This window comes from Antechinus flavipes, chromosome 4, assembly GCF_016432865.1.
Source record: "Antechinus flavipes isolate AdamAnt ecotype Samford, QLD, Australia chromosome 4, AdamAnt_v2, whole genome shotgun sequence".
NCBI lineage: Eukaryota > Metazoa > Chordata > Mammalia > Dasyuromorphia > Dasyuridae > Antechinus > Antechinus flavipes.
The window spans coordinates 113,577,499-113,593,463 of NC_067401.1; the positions used below are offsets into that span (position 1 = coordinate 113,577,499).

The 15,965-nt window shown below is 36.7% G+C and overlaps 1 long non-coding RNA gene across 1 annotated transcript; it reads right to left on the reverse strand.

Moving 5' to 3' along the window:
• Positions 1–268: 268 nt before the first annotated feature.
• LOC127559912 (uncharacterized) lies at positions 269–3,009 on the reverse strand. Its single transcript, XR_007953224.1, has 2 exons — positions 2,855–3,009; positions 269–829 (listed from the first exon to the last, which is right to left on the reverse strand). It is a non-coding gene; the product is annotated as an uncharacterized LOC127559912 (long non-coding RNA).
• Between the last annotated feature and the right edge of the window lie 12,956 nt (positions 3,010–15,965).

A 15,965-nucleotide genomic window follows, 5' to 3' on the forward strand; every position in this document is an offset into this window, starting at 1 on the left:
AAAGATCAAGTCACGAACATAATCTTTTCTATTATTATATAAGCTTTCTTGAAATGGAAATTTATTGTTCTTTATTTTGAATCCTCCCTGATGTTCTGCTGGGAACATAACATTTTTTTCCTTCTCTTTCTTTCTCTGTTTTTGTTTTGTTTTGTTTTGTTTGTATTTTGGATTTAAGTTTAATTTTTTTTTTAATGACAGATTTCCTGAGGAAAAAGCAACTAGATGGGTAGGTATGGTTAAAGCACAAAGGTACCCTGGAGGCCAATGAGTTTATAACAGAGAAGTTTTATTGTTGTTTAGCTGGAGGACAGGGAAGAGAAAGTCAATTGTTCTTTATTCAGTTCTCCCCAAGAAGGTCCTTGCAATGAAGATGGCTTCTTTACCGGAAGGACAAAATGAAGGATTTCTGGGCATCTTTTTTTTTAATTAGCATCTAATTTCTTTAGAGGAGTCAGAAGAAGATTCCCTACTATTCACTGCTCTTCAACACATCCTTCCCCCAGCTGGCAACCCTGCAATATGGAAGCCTTCACTTAAGGGCACTGGCACCTAGCATTCCTCCTCTTTGCAATGATAGTAGGTGTCCCCTTGGAGGCAACGGGGCTTTCTCCGAGGAGCCCTATGAGGCTGTCCTTGACTCCCCATGGAGCAGGGACTCTGTGCCCTGGGCCTCTGGTTTGTGAGAAAGCAACCTCCTGACCCAGGGACCAGGCAGGAAGCTGGGCAAGGAGCTGGGCAAGGAGCTGGGCAAGGAGCTGGGGTGGGATTCTTGGGAAAAGGCTGCTGTTGTAGCTGCTGTGACATCAGTAATGCTTATGAAGTGGATCTGGAAAAGAACAGAGCACAAGGTCAAGATTATAGGTTCCCTTGGCACTCAGTGGGAACTTTTGCAAAATGAGCAAATAGAATTTTTTAAATTGACTTTAGTGTGATGTATCAATCACTTCCCAATAATCAATGCATCTCTGTAGGATTTTGGAGGAATCAACAACATTCAAAGGACCATCAATCTAAAGCAGAACAGGACCAGCTTTATTTATTAACAACATTCTCATTTTATAGATATGAAAACTGAGGTCAGGAGTTATTATGTGATTGCCCAAGATCTCACAGATCGTAAAGATCAAATAGGATTTGAATCCAGTTCCAGAAGTCAGAGCTTGGGTCATTTTATAAAAATAAACATTTAAAAATAAATGAATGAATGAATGAAATAGATATTTTAATGGAGAGCATATACAATTTTCCATTCTTATAATCTAGAAAATGTTAATTAAAGGAAAAAAGATATTTTCATCTCAGTCCTAGGAATCCAACAGTGAACATTATATCTGACCTTCTGAATTCTATCATCATTTAGATTTATCTTCATTTATATTATTTCTGTCAGTATATACTGTTTGTTTGGGGCAGGGTGGGATTTGGTATTCAAGACAGAAATTAAGAAGTTACTCTCAGTCCCCAGGGAACACCTAATTGCCAATCTTTTGGTGATAAATCATATCTAAAATGTCCAGAGTTATTACCATTTAACCAGCTTGAAAAACTCATTGCCTCAGTCTCCTGTGACAAACCCATAGTTTTCCAGGCATGGTCTGACCAACTTGACCACCAGCAGCAAAAAACAACCAAACAAGAGCATATTAACAACCTACCTCTGTGTTGGCCATTAGCCACAAGAACATTTGTGTGTATGTGTATATGTACATGTACTTTGTTTTTATAGGCTAGATTTAAAATCTATTTATATATGTGCATATACATATATAAACTGAGTTCAAATATAAAAATATATAAACATATATATACAAACATACATATATATTGATATATAAACATTATTTTAGAGATGGAATTTTAATTCAGTTTATATATATATATATATAATTACAAATTTATAAAACCTATATATGTATATATATATATAAACTGAGTTCAAATGTAAAATATATGTGTGTGTGTATATATCTATGTGCATATAAATTATACAAAAAGGGGAGGGAAGTGCTTCAGGGATAGAGCACCAGGCCTTCAGTCAAGAGCACCTGAATTCAAATCCAATCTCAAACACTTACTTGTTATGTGACCCTGGGCAAGTCACTTAACCCCAATTATCTCTAAACACACACACACACACACACACACACACACACACACATGAAATGCACTTTAAGTTTTGCTCATTTAGGATAGCTAGATGATAAAGCAGCCAGTTTGTTGAAACTAGAATCAGGAAAACCTAAATTCATATTTAGCCTCAGATATTTATAGGCTATATGACTCTGAATAAGTCTCTTGACCTCTGTTTGTCTAATAATTGCAAAGGGCTTGGTATAATACCTGGTCCATAGTAAATGCTATGTAAATGTTAATTATTATAGTTGTTGTTTTACAAATATTATATCATCTGAGCTTCCCAAGAACTCTGGGAGCTTTAATTATCCCCATTTTACAATAAGGAAAACTGAGGCAGACAATGGTCTAGTCAGTCTAGCTAGGCAGAGTCTAGACTAGATTTAAGCTATATCTTCCTGATTTCAGGCCCAGCATGTTCTACTTAACTGCCTCTAGAAAGCAAAGGAAGAAGATGCCTTGATTTGGGAATATGCTCTGCCTTTGTGGCTTCTATTCCCTTTCTCAAATCTAGCCCATTCTGGACCACTAATGCCACTAGTGGTCTCTATTCCTCTTGTAACTCTTACCCAAGACATTGTGGGTTCCCTCCTGTACACTATTGAAAAAGTCATACCTCTTTTCTTTCTCTCCTTGCCCTTTTCTTCTTTTTTAACTACAGTGCAGGCAGGACCAAAGAAAAGGGTCCTTTTGGCAGAGCAGAAAATCCTTTCCTTACCTGGTCAGTTGTACAGGAAAAAGTGTGGAGTGCAGGAATCAAAATGTCTTTTGAGACCTGAAGAGATGAGAGCTTTTTATAGGTTCCTCCAGTGGAAGCCTCAGGACTTCCAGAGGAGCTGTGGTTGTTGGCCAAAAGCCAACTGTAGCAGCTGCAGTCAGAACAGCAATGTGTATAATTTATCCAGATATTTCATAACCCTCATCTGCCATGGGACATCCTCTTGTGACGTTCCCAGAAATGAATTCCTTAGTCTCACATAACCAATAGTTGCAGACATAGGAAGATGCCCATGTGAATGTGTGGCAGGGTTTCTGCAATGAGCTGTGAGAAGGGTGGGACCAATGGTAAACTGTGACCTGCCTTCTGTGGGGTTGAGTTGGGATGGAGAACCAAGACCCAGGAAAAATACAGGCAGAAGGGAGTATGGGTCTCTCCCTTCTCCAAGTTATCTTTTATACAGCCATCAAAATAGTGCCAGAGTCCCAAAGTATAAGTCTGACCATATCACTTTTGGACTCAAATTTCTTCTAAGTTCCACTTACTTCGAGTGGCTCCCTATTACTTCTACAATCAAATACAAATCCTCTTTTTGGCATTGATAACCTTTCACAATCTGCCTTCAGCATACCCTTCTGGGTTGCATCTCTATTATTTCCCAACCTGGTGTTCTTGTCATCCCCCATATATACATTTCATTTCCTCCTCCCATTTATTTGAACAGACAATTCCTCTTCACCCAAATTTCTTAGAATTTCTGTTTTCTGAGTTTTCCATTAATCCCAGCATTTTCTTAACTTGTCCTTCATAGTCTGTCTTGACTGTAGTCACATTCATGCCAGATTGGTGCATGGCACAGCATTGGGGCAAATTGAAACGTCATTCTTTTTTTATTCCCTCCTCCATTTAACAGTATTTTATTTTTTCCAATTACATGTAAAGATAGTTTTCAACATTTACTTTTATAAGATTTTGATTTCCATTTTTTCTCTCTTCTTCTTTTTTCTCCCCCTTCCCAAGACAGCAAGCAATCTGATGTAGGTTATACATGTACAATCATATTAAACATATTTCCACATTAGTCATGTTGTGACAGAAGAATAAGAACAAAAGGGAAAAACCATGAGAAAGAAAAAAAATTGAAAACAGTATGTATTTATTTCCATTTACACTCCATAGTTCTTTTTCTGAATGTGGAAAGCATTTTCCATCATGAGTCTCTTGAAATTGTTTTAGATCATTGTATTGCTGAGAAGAGCAAAGTCTATCAAACTTGATCATTGCAAAATGTTGCTGTTATCGTGTTCAATGTTCTATTTTTGCTCACTCACTCAGCAGCAGTATATGGAAGGTTTTCCAGGTTTTCCTGAAATCATCCTGCTCATTTTAGAACAATGGTATTCCATTACTATCATATACCACCATTGTTCAGCCATTCCTCCATTGATGGCCATCCCTCCAGAACATCATTTAAAAAAAAAAATTCTGGCTTTTCCTTTTTCCTTCTCAACCTGCGGGGTGGAGAAAGACAGTTGGCTTCCTCAGTTGTGCATTAGAGGGGGAGAGCTGATTTACAGATACCTGGGCTTCTAGACCGACTGCTTTCCTGAGTATGTTACCATGGTGTTTTTCATTCAGCCAATATTTTCCTCAGGTCAGCAGCAAGCTCAATTCTAATTCCGACTCTTACATGAAGCTTCTCTTGATTTTATCCCATCCACCTAGCACCTAGTGCTTCCTGCAACAACATCTTGGATTAGTTTTGTATCAACTTAAATGTGACTGTGTCAGCCCTGATAGAAGGTAAATTCCTTGAGGGCATGAGTTGTTTCTTTTTTTACTTCTTTCTCTTGTTGCTCCTCTTCCATAACAAAGGACAGAACAACAACTTTGTATCTTTAGCATCTAGCACAGTGCCTGGAATTTAATCTTAATAAATCTTATCGATTGACAGAATGATGGATGTGTTCCTAAACCCAGCTTGTGAATGCTTGTGGGAAAAGTTACCAAGATAAAAAGCAAACTAAAGGTCACCTTTTTTTCTTTAGGGAAAACTTTGAATCAACCCCATATATGCACTTTTATTATTTTTATTCTCATCCTCACCCAAAATAATTGTAAGAAACACTTTATCATGTGGCTCTGCTCTGTAGATTTATTCTCAAAAGGGCTGACAGAAATCAATCATTTGTGAGCTGAGTCCTACTTTAAATGCAGAAAGGGGGTTGGATTTGTACCAAAACTTCGAAGCAAATGCTACTATCATGTGGAAATTCTCTCCCCATTACCCTTCCCTTACAATCAACTTCCTCCTTGCCCCCAATATATATTATTAAAATCTGGATTTTTCACTTAATATTTTTAAGGAGAAGTCAACCTATAGAGAAACAATACCTGCCTCTAGGAGGTAGGACAAATAAGTCACAGAAAGATGGATCATCATAATAGTTGACATAGTTCTGGAGTTTACAGAAAGTTAACCTTACAACATCCCCGAGAAATAGGTAAGGCTAGATTCATTGACCCCATTTTACAGATGAGAAAACTGAGACTGAAAAAAGGCAAAGGGATTTAGGGTTACAAAGCTTAGCAAATCTGAGCAATAGGCTGATAAAGAAGTAGACAGTAATTTCTCAATATCAAAGAAGCACAGAGTCACAGTTTTAAATCTAGAAGAGACCTAAGTGGAATATGAAATATAGGTCAAGAGTAAGTGTACTTTAAAGAAAGAGTAGAAATAAGTATAGAATTAGAGTCTTGGGAAGGTAGGACAACTTAGGTGATTAATCAGAGAAAGCTTAAATAAAACCTTAGATTAAGAGAGAAAAATAACATGGGAAGTGGGGAGGAGAAAGAAAAGAAAATGATAATATGTGCCCCTGTGTGTAGTCTCCCCCACCCCAATACAATGACATTGATGACACCTTGAATATAGGAACAGGAGATAAATGGTGGAATGAAAGAGAGAGATAGAGCCAGGTTTTGATTATGTTGAAATCAACTCTATTTGGGGAATAAGAACATTGAATTTAGGCTTGGAAGTAATGTGAGCTTATCTAGCACAACCCATTGGATGATAAGGAAGAGCAAACTCAAGGAGGTTGTGATTTGTCTGGGGTAACATGGGGAATACAATTGGGATTCTCCCTACCTCCCAGCCTTCCCAGGAGATAGCATCATCTTTTTCCAGTGGATATTTCAGGTACATAGAACATTAGAAGGAAGGTGAAGTAAATTTGAACTTACTGAACTTGTTACTTCTTTCTTCATCTAGAAACTTCACACCACATATACCTATTTCCTTAAGACTTCTTACAATATATTGTTGTTGTGTTGTTTCAGGTGCATCTCCCTATTGTGGGGTTTCTTGGAGATACCAGAGTAGTTTGCCACTTCCTTCTTCAGCTCATTTTCCAGATGAAGAAACTGAGGCAAGTAAGGTTAAGTGGCTTCCCCAAGATCACACAGCTGGTAAATATCTGTGGCCAGTTTTGAACTCATATCTTCCTGATTCTAGGCCCAGCACTCTATCCACCACATCACCTAATTGCCTAGCATGAGGAAGCAAATCAAATCTAGCTTGTCAATCTTTATTTGCAAATCCTATTAGTTTCCCTCAATTCCTTCCAAACTGCTATCCAGCCCAAACCCTTAATTGGTTCCTAAGCAACTATGTGATCTCTATTTCCAATTCTGAACTATTTCTATTTCCTTCCTTAACCATCAAAGAATTTTATCTCCTTGTTCATCTCAAGTATATTGTCGTTGGACTCACGTCCAACTCTTTGTGACTCTGTAGACCATATTTTCCATGGGGCTTTCTTCAGAAAGATACAGGAGTGGTTTGCCATTTCCTTCTCCAGTGGATTAAGATCACACAGCTAGTAAATGTCTTATACCAGATTTTAACTCAAGCCTTCTTGATTCCAGGCTTTATGTACTGAGCCACCTGGCTGTCTCCTCATCCCAAGTTTGCATGTGTGCATATGTTGTACATGTATATAAAAATATGTGTATATAAGTTCATGTGTACCTTTCATATTTATTCATCCTATGTCTACATGCATGTATATATTTATATAAAAAATAGACATACACAGTATTATACAGTCATTATATTTTGCATATTGATGTATATATTTATATATACCAGTGTCTGCACAAGCACATACATGCTACATACATCATTATTTGAGGAGAGAAATGGCATTAACATCATGGAAAATAAAGTAAAGTTTTCCCACAGGAAATGACACATGAACTGAACTGCTAAGAAATAGAGGAAAGAGTACATTCCAAGGATATATAAAGACAAAGATGGGAGAGATAATGACAGATATAGGGAACAGTAAGAAAATAAGTTTATTCAAACATGGAGTACATGAAGGGGAATAATATGAAATAAACTTGCAAAGGTAGACTGGAGCCAATGCAGGAACATTTAGATCTGTTGTATTGAAGGGACATAGAATCACTTGCTATCTCTGGATAGAACCAGATAGTCTTCTTCTGTATACGTAGGAATAAATCACATTTGAGAGTATGAAAACCCAGAATGATTCCTTAATGTATATAGGACAAAGTCTGAATTTCTCAGTCTGCCATTCAAGACTCCATATTTTTTATCTTATCTACCACTACTCCCCTACATGAACTCTCCACTTGAGAAGCACCAATCTACTCCATATCCTTTTCTATTTTACAGTCTTGTTCTTGGTGGGGCAGGGGAGGGGAGGAAGGAGGCTATTTGCTTTTTTTGTTGATTGATTGTTTTTTGCCTAGAATGTCTTTCCCAACTTTCTCTGCCTCCTGCAATCAATCCCTCCAAGTCTAGACCACATTTTCCCTTTCCTGTGAGGTTTGCCTTGATTATTCTAGACCAATGTGGGTTTATAAGGGCATAAGATTTACATTTGGAAAGGAGCAAAGTCATATCATAAATCAAAAACTAGAAGAGATATCGTTTTTGTTGTTCTGTCATGTCCAAGTGTTCATGACCCCATTATGGAGTTTTCTAAGCAAAAATACTAGCGTGATTTGTCATTTCCTCCTCTAGTGTATTAAGTCAAAACGAGATTAAGTAACTTGTCCAAGATCACATAGCTAGTAAGTGTCTGAGGCTGAATTTGAACAGGTCTTCCTGATGCCAGATTCAGCAGTCATGTAGCTGCTCCAGGAAAAACATTAGAGATTATCTAATTCAAATGCTACATGTTTTATAAATGAAAAAACCAAAGTGAGAGGAAGTGATTTGCTCAAGAAAATGTAAGCTCCTTGAGGGCAGGGACCTCTTTGTCTTTATATGCCAGGATGCATATGATTAAGATCACACAGCTAGTAAATGTAGTGCTCAATAAATCTATGTTGGGAGAATGAATGAATGAATATTTAAGTTCGTTGCACATAGGGACAAATGACAAGATTTGAACTGATCACCTCTGATTCAAAATCCCATGTTCCTGCTAGAATGTTGTAGTTTTCCGACTTGGTCTGAACCAGTCATCTGCTGCTTATAAGTTATTATCTTTGTAACATATATTTTTATGTGCAACTTTTTTATCCCTCTGACTAGATTATAAACTCCCTGTAGAGAGGAGTTATGGTTTAACATACCCAGTGGTTCACTGAATGTTTATTAATTGATTAGTTATAGATTAATTGACATGCACAAGTCATTAGTACAAGAAATCACACACTTGAACATATTCACTGGAAGGTGAGGGATGGAGGACGTCAACTATGGCATCCCTTTGAGCTCTGCTGTGTACCTTGTGTTCATCCTAGGTGTTTTCCAAGGGGCTTAGCTGCAGGGGAGGATCCAGGAAATGGATTCTTCTCACAAACAAGAAATTCTTAACACAACTCATCACTTCCTATGATGCTCCTGATAAGAAAGGACTTTCAGAAGTCATCTGGTCCATTCCTACCCTCTAGGCAAGACTGTATCCAAACCATCAATTAATAACATTTGCAACATGTCAACAAAACAGTCGGTGGCATCTGAGGATCTTGCTCACTTTGCTGTAGTAAATAGATTTCCCCAGCTCGGGAAAATACATAAATGGAGATACAGATAGATACAGATAGATTGATTGATTGATGATAGGATATGTAAATAGAGATACAATAGGATATGTATACAGAGATAGAGATATACATAGATTGACTGATTGATGATAGGCAGATTTTTTTTCTAATTTTATAGAAATTAAACATAGTAATGATTTTTTGAGGGTTTCCTGTTAACTGAAGCTGCCACTATCCTCATTGTTATTGTTGTTGTTTGTCTTTAAATTCTCAAAGAGGACCATGACATCAGGGAGATGATGCCATGAGGGGCAGTGAGTTGAATTTAGGTGAGAGAGGGCTATACAAGGTCACCTGCCTTGCTTTCCCCTCCAAAGTCTTCGGGGTCCCAGTGGCCAGATAGAGATCATAGAGATGACCCTGGATACAGTGGGAGATCTTGACCTTTTTGTGTTCAGGAAGGGCAGGCAGGGAGAAATCAGAGCCAGGGGACATTTCTTAATTGTGTAGTACTAAAAAGAGCTTAAGCTGAATGTTAAGGAAGATAAATAACTAGTGAGAGCAAATGAGCAAAACGCATGAAAGAAGGATCTCAGGAATAATTCTTTTTTATAAATGTACTTGGTTTTAGGGAGATGAAGTTCCTTTGTAAAGATTAGTTATCAAGCAGAAATGTGCTCAAGGAGTGGCTCAAAATATTCAGTGGGCAGTAAAGCACAGCAAGGAGCAATATTCAAATCCTGCCTAAGGTACACAATGCATTGTTCTACCTCTGCCAGAAACTGGGGAGTTCTTATCCAGAGAAAATCATTCAATCCTATATTTGAAGCCCTCTTATTTTTAAATTGATTACCTCTTCTTGACAAACTGAGACTTTGAGTGACTAGTGAATTATGGGTTAAGAAAAGGAGAAAAACAGACAATTTATCCTAAAGGTTAAGAAAGCCTGAACTCAAAGGGTCTGGTTTGATTGTGCTTTCTCTTTGGGAAGTCTTAGTTCAAATCTTAAGTATTCAAATGTTTTGCATTCCTGGAAATGTGCCCATTCTCCTCCTGAGGCCATGTGTGTGTTGGGGATAAGGGCAAGAAGAGGAAGAGAAGCCATGGAGATAGACAGAAATGGAGAGAGGAGAAAGAGAGAGTGACACAGAGAGAGACAGAAATAGAAGCAGAAATAGAAAGATAGAGATAAAGGCAGAGAGAGAGACACAGAGAGACAAAGACAGAGATAGAGGATAGGGCATACTCAGAGAATCAACCTGAGGGACAGGTTTTCTTTTCTTTTTTTTTATTTTATTAAAGCTTTTTATTTACAAAACATTCATGGGTAATTTTTCAACATTGACTCTTGCAAAATCTTCTGTTCCAAATTTTTCCCTCCTTCCCCCCACCTCTTCCCCTAGATGGCAGGTATGTCCATACATGTTAAATATGTTAAAATATATGTTAAATCCAATACATGTATACACAGTTATACAGTGATCTTGCTGCACAAGAAAAATCCGATCAAGAAGGAAAAAAAACTGAGAAAGAAAACAAAATGCAAGTAAATGACAACAGAAAGAGTGAAAATGTTATGTTGTGGTCCACACTCAATTCCCACAGTCCTCTCTTTGGGTGTAAATGGTTCTCTTCATCACTGAAGAATTTGAACTGGTTTGAATCATTTCATTGTTGAAGAGAGCCACATCCATCAGAACTGATCATCGTATAATCTTGTGGTTGTCATGTATAATGATCTCCTGCTTCTGTTTATTTCACTTAGCATCAATTCATGTAAGTCTTTCCAGGCCTCTCTGGAATCATCCTTCTGGTCGTTTCTTACAGAACAATAATATTCCATAACATTCATATACCATAACTTGTTCAGCCATTCTCCAATTGATGGACATCTACTCAGTTTCTAGTTTCTTGACAGTACAAAAAAGGGCTGCCACAAATGAGGGATAGGTTTTCAGGGTGTTTATGGGGTTAACAGAAGGATGAATTACCTCAGCAAACAAGCAGGTGGAGCTCTATCCCAGAGGAATAATGAGGGATTGAATGGGGAAGGATGACAAAATTAGTACTAAAATAGGGGGAAAGTTTATTCCTAGAAACCCAAGAGCCTGCCCCCAAACTAAGATATTCTCTGTATATATGTTCACTCTCAAATCCACCTTCTCTCTCCCTTCCTCTGTCTTTGTCTTTGTCTGTCTGTCTCTGTCTAATTATGTCTGTCTCTATCTGTCTCTTGCTGTGTCTCTGTGTTTATTTGTGTCTGTCCTTCTCTCCTTCTCCCTCTCCCTCTCTCTGTTTCTCTCTTTCTCTGTCTCTTTTTGTCTGTCTCTGTTTCTGTCTCTCTCTTTCTCTTTGTCTCTGTTTGATTCCCTTTTCCTCTCCTTGTCTTCTCGTATCCTTTCACCCCTTCATCTCTTCTCTTAACCCTTTTTCCACCTACCCTACAATTCCCTTAACCTCCAATCCTGAGGATACAGGGCCACTCCTCCTTACTCTTTTACCAAATAGTAGGAAAACCATTAATTCAGCAGAAAAAGGGTTTAGGGTTAAAATCTTTTATGTTTAGGGCAAGGGAAAGAGTAAAGTAACATAAAACAATACATGAAAGTTGAGATTTTTATTCACATAGAAATACTATGTTATAGGCCTTCTTAATGGGGTTGTGGGTAGGAAAGAAGCAAGAGAATCTGGAACTCAAAGTTTAAATTAAAGTAAAAAATTGTTTTACATGTAACTGGGAAATAAAAATATTAAATATTTAAACAGAAATACTATGTTACTGTATTGGTAATCCTACCATCTAGGGGAGGGGGTGAGATGAAGGAGGGAAAAAATTGGAACAAAAGGTTTGGCAATTGCTGATGCTGCAAAATTACCCATGCATATAACTTGCAAATAAAAAGCTATTAAAATTAAAAAAAAAAAGAAATACTATGTAAGCAAAGCCTGACCCTATTCCAGAGAGCAAGCCAAGGCTCCCCTCTTAATATTTTCCTTGCACCCCACTCTGTCCTACCTTAAGAGAGGATATCTTCTCCAGCCAAAGAGTAATTGTCCATTGCCACTTAAATATCTCCAGTAACAATACCAGGAATTTGTAATTTGAAAGTTTACAAAGTAATTTATCTCCTTCAAATCTTATTAGTTAAGTACTACATGTAATCATCCCTATTTACAAATGAGAAAACTGAGGTTAGGTGATTTGTCTCATAGGAACGCAACTAAATGTCATGAGTTAGACTTAAAAACAGATCTATCTTGCCCTCAAGTCCTGTCTAGCTATAAATCTAGTGGGTCTATGTTTGTAGGCAGATGAAGAGAGAAAAAGGTTGAAGATGCACAATTGTTAGAGGTCCTAGAGGGAGTAAGAAGGAAGGGGGTCGGGGAGCAGAGATTTTCCATTACTTCAACCACATTCATTATTTCAACCACATAACTGTGCCACTTAACAATAGACACATCACAAGATCTAAATTTGAGACCCTCTTTTACTACTTAATAAGTAGCTTTAGGTTAGTTCCTTAACATCTCTGAACCTCAGTTTCCTCATCTGTGAAATGGTAATAATATTAACTCATTTTTCATATAACACTAAGATTTCTTTACAATTCTTTTTAGTAGACAAGAACAAATATTCTTATTTTCACAAGGATTAAGTAACAAAGCTAGGATTCAAACCTAAATCTCTAGATTTTTATTTATTTGGTTAAATATTTCCCAATTATGCTTTAATTTTTCATCTGCATTTGGACCACTGGCCTGAGTGTTTAACATCTCACTGATCCACATAGATGGGTGTTTGAAGATGTGTGGGATGTAGAAGACCCTTACCCAAAATGACTACTCAGAGATCACTCAAAGTAGAAAGCAGAAATGTTGTTTATTAAATCTCTGGAGGATGAGCTGTCCCATCACAAAATAAGGGAAAGAGAAAGCTTGTAGTAGGAGGGCTAAAGAAGTAGTAAAGATACACAGCTTTTATACAAGAGATTACATCACAAGTAAGAGAGTATTGAGAAAGAAAGGAGAGGCATCTAATTGGTTGTTGCTATCCGGAGAAATTGGAATGGAAGGTTTCTGTTTCCCCAAAATCACTCGATTTCTAGCTTCTAATAATTACACAGACAGTAATTAAGCTAACAGACTAAATATCAATAAATGTCAAATACTGACAAATGTCATCAGCTCAGGTTAAGTAAATATGTTTACAGCTGGCCAAGGCTCAAGTAAATATGGGCCTGCACATATTATACAGGTCATAGGGGAAACACAGAAATAATGAAAATAAAATACAGAAAAAGAATTCACACATTCTTGTAAGTTCTTCTCCTTATCTCTCTATTCCACACAAAGACATGAAAATTGGTGAAATTGCCAAGAGAAAGAGTATAGAGAAAGAAAATAAAACAGATAAAGACAGAAGAAAGGATATATCCACCTTAATGGAATGGAAAGAGACAAGAAAACTATCAAGAAGATAGAGAAGGTATAGTAGAGATCTTTGAAAGAGTAATTTTAATAGAATGATGAAAATGATCATTATAGTACAGAGATTGAGGCAAAATATATGAAAAGGAATTAAAGATACTAAGTATACACTCTTTTTTTATTTCAATAGAGAAAGAGAAAAATATATAAAATTAGAGTAATTACAAACAATTCTCAGATGAAGAAATTGAAACTATTTCTAGACACATGAAAAGATGCTCCAAGTCATTATTAATCAGAGAAATGCAAATTCAGACAACTCTGAGATACCACTACACATCTGTCAGATTGGCTAGAATGACAGGGAAAGATAATGCGGAATGTTGGAGGGAATGTGGGAAAACTGGGACACTGATACATTATGAATATTATGGAATATTATTGTTTTGTAAGAAATGACTAGCAGGATGATTTCAGAAAGGCCTAGAGAGACTTACACGAATTGATGCTGAGTAAAATGAGCAGGGCCAGGAGATCATTGTATACTTCAACAACAATATTATATGATGATCAATTTTGACGGACACGGCCCTCTTCAACAATGAAGATGAACCAAATCAGTTCCAATAGAACAGTAATGAATTAAACCAGTTGCACCCAGTGAAAGAACTCTGGGAAATGAGTAACCACAAAGAATTCCCAATCCCTATATTTTTGTCCACCTGCATTTTTGATTTCCTTCACAGATTAATTGTACACTATTTCAAAGTCCAATTCTTTTTGTACAGCAAAATAACTATATGGACATGTATACATATATTGTAGTTAACTTATGCTTTAACATGTTTAAATAATATTGATAATACATTCTTTCAATAATTAGGAAAAAACTGAACTTAGTATCTAGTTTATAAAAATAACTAATTAAAATAGAAAGCTATCAAATGGTATATTTCCCCATTCTATTGATTTCATCCCAGGTTAAAAAGTTGACCTGAAGATAATGCTTCTTAATACTTGTCCAGGGCATGTTTTGCATGTCCTGTCCTGGGTGTCAAATATGCTAATTATGGCTCTATATAGCAGGTTAACTTAAGGAGCCAAGGAAGCTGTTAGAATTTGTAGATGTGAGTATTACAATTCTCCCACTAAGTACATATGTAATTTTAGACAAGACACATAACCACTCTAGCATTCGGTTTTGCCATTTATAAGGAGTAGGACCAGATCAATTCAAAAGTCCTGTCTAGCTATAAATCTAGTGGGTCTATGTTTGTAGGCAGATGAAGAGAGAAAAAGGTTGAAGATGCACAATTGTTAGAGGTCCTAGAGGGAGTAAGAAGGAAGGGGGTCGGGGAGCAGAGATTTTCCATTACTAGATGCAAGGAGGAAAGAGCAAGTGATGATTCTGAAATTTGGACTTATAGAACCAACCAAGCACTTGGGTTTTTGTTTTGAGGGGGCATTTTTTGGAGAGTGGGGTATTACAAAAAATTTTTTTTCATGTTTCAGTCTTTTAATATTCTCTTTTTCCCAGTTACATGTAAAACAACCTTTTACATTTGTTTTTAAAACTTTAAGTTCCACATTCTCTTCTTTCCTCCCACCCACTCTTACTGAGAGGGTACATGTGAAGTTGGACAAAACATTTCTTATAAAAATAGTGTTGTAAAAAGAAAACATAGATTCCCTCCCCAAAAAAAAATCTCTCAAGAAAAATAGTTTGGTGCTTGTTTTTTAAGATTTCCAACAAATATTTGTTGAGAGCCTGTTATGTTCCAGGCATAGAATCTCAGAGTGGGGAAGTATCTCAGAGCCCATTTAGTTCAGTTTACCTAAGCAAGAATGCCTTCTAAAATATGCCTAAAATCTTTCTTAGTTTGTGGTTTTTAGGTATGTTTTAAAGGGAATTCTTGCTTAGATAAACTGGACTAAATGACCTTGTTGATTAGAGAAATGCAAATTAAAGCAACTCTTAGGTACACCTGTCACATTGGCTAATTCATACCTGTCAGACTGGCTAATATGACAGAAAAGGAAAATGATAAATGTTGGAGAATATGTGGGAATATTGGAACACTAATGCATTGTTGGTAGAGTTGCAAACTGTTCCACCCATTCTAAAGAGCAATTTGGGAATGATCCAGCAATACTGCTTCTAAGTTTGTATCCCAAAGAAATCATTAAAAAAGGGAAAGGACCCACATGTATACAAATATTTATACTAGCTCTTTCTGTGGTAGCAAAGAATTAGAAATTGAGAAGATGCTCATCAATTGGGAAATGGCTAAATAAGTTGTAGTATATGAATGTAATGGAATATATTCTATAAGAAATGATAAGCAGGATGACTTCAGAAAAACCTAAAAAAAAACATATAGCTGATGAGCAGAACCAAGGATACTTTGTATATGCAATAGCCACATTGTATGATAATCAACTATAACTATTTATCTCTTCTCAGCAATACAGTGATCCAAGACAATTCCAATAGGCTCATGATGGAAAATGTCATCCACATCCAGAAAACGAATATGGAGTCTGAATGCAAATAGAAAACATACTATTTTTGCTTTTTTGGTTTTTGTTTTTTATTTCTTGTTTTCCCCCTTGTGTTCTGATTCTTCTCTCACAACATGACTAAAGTGGAAATATG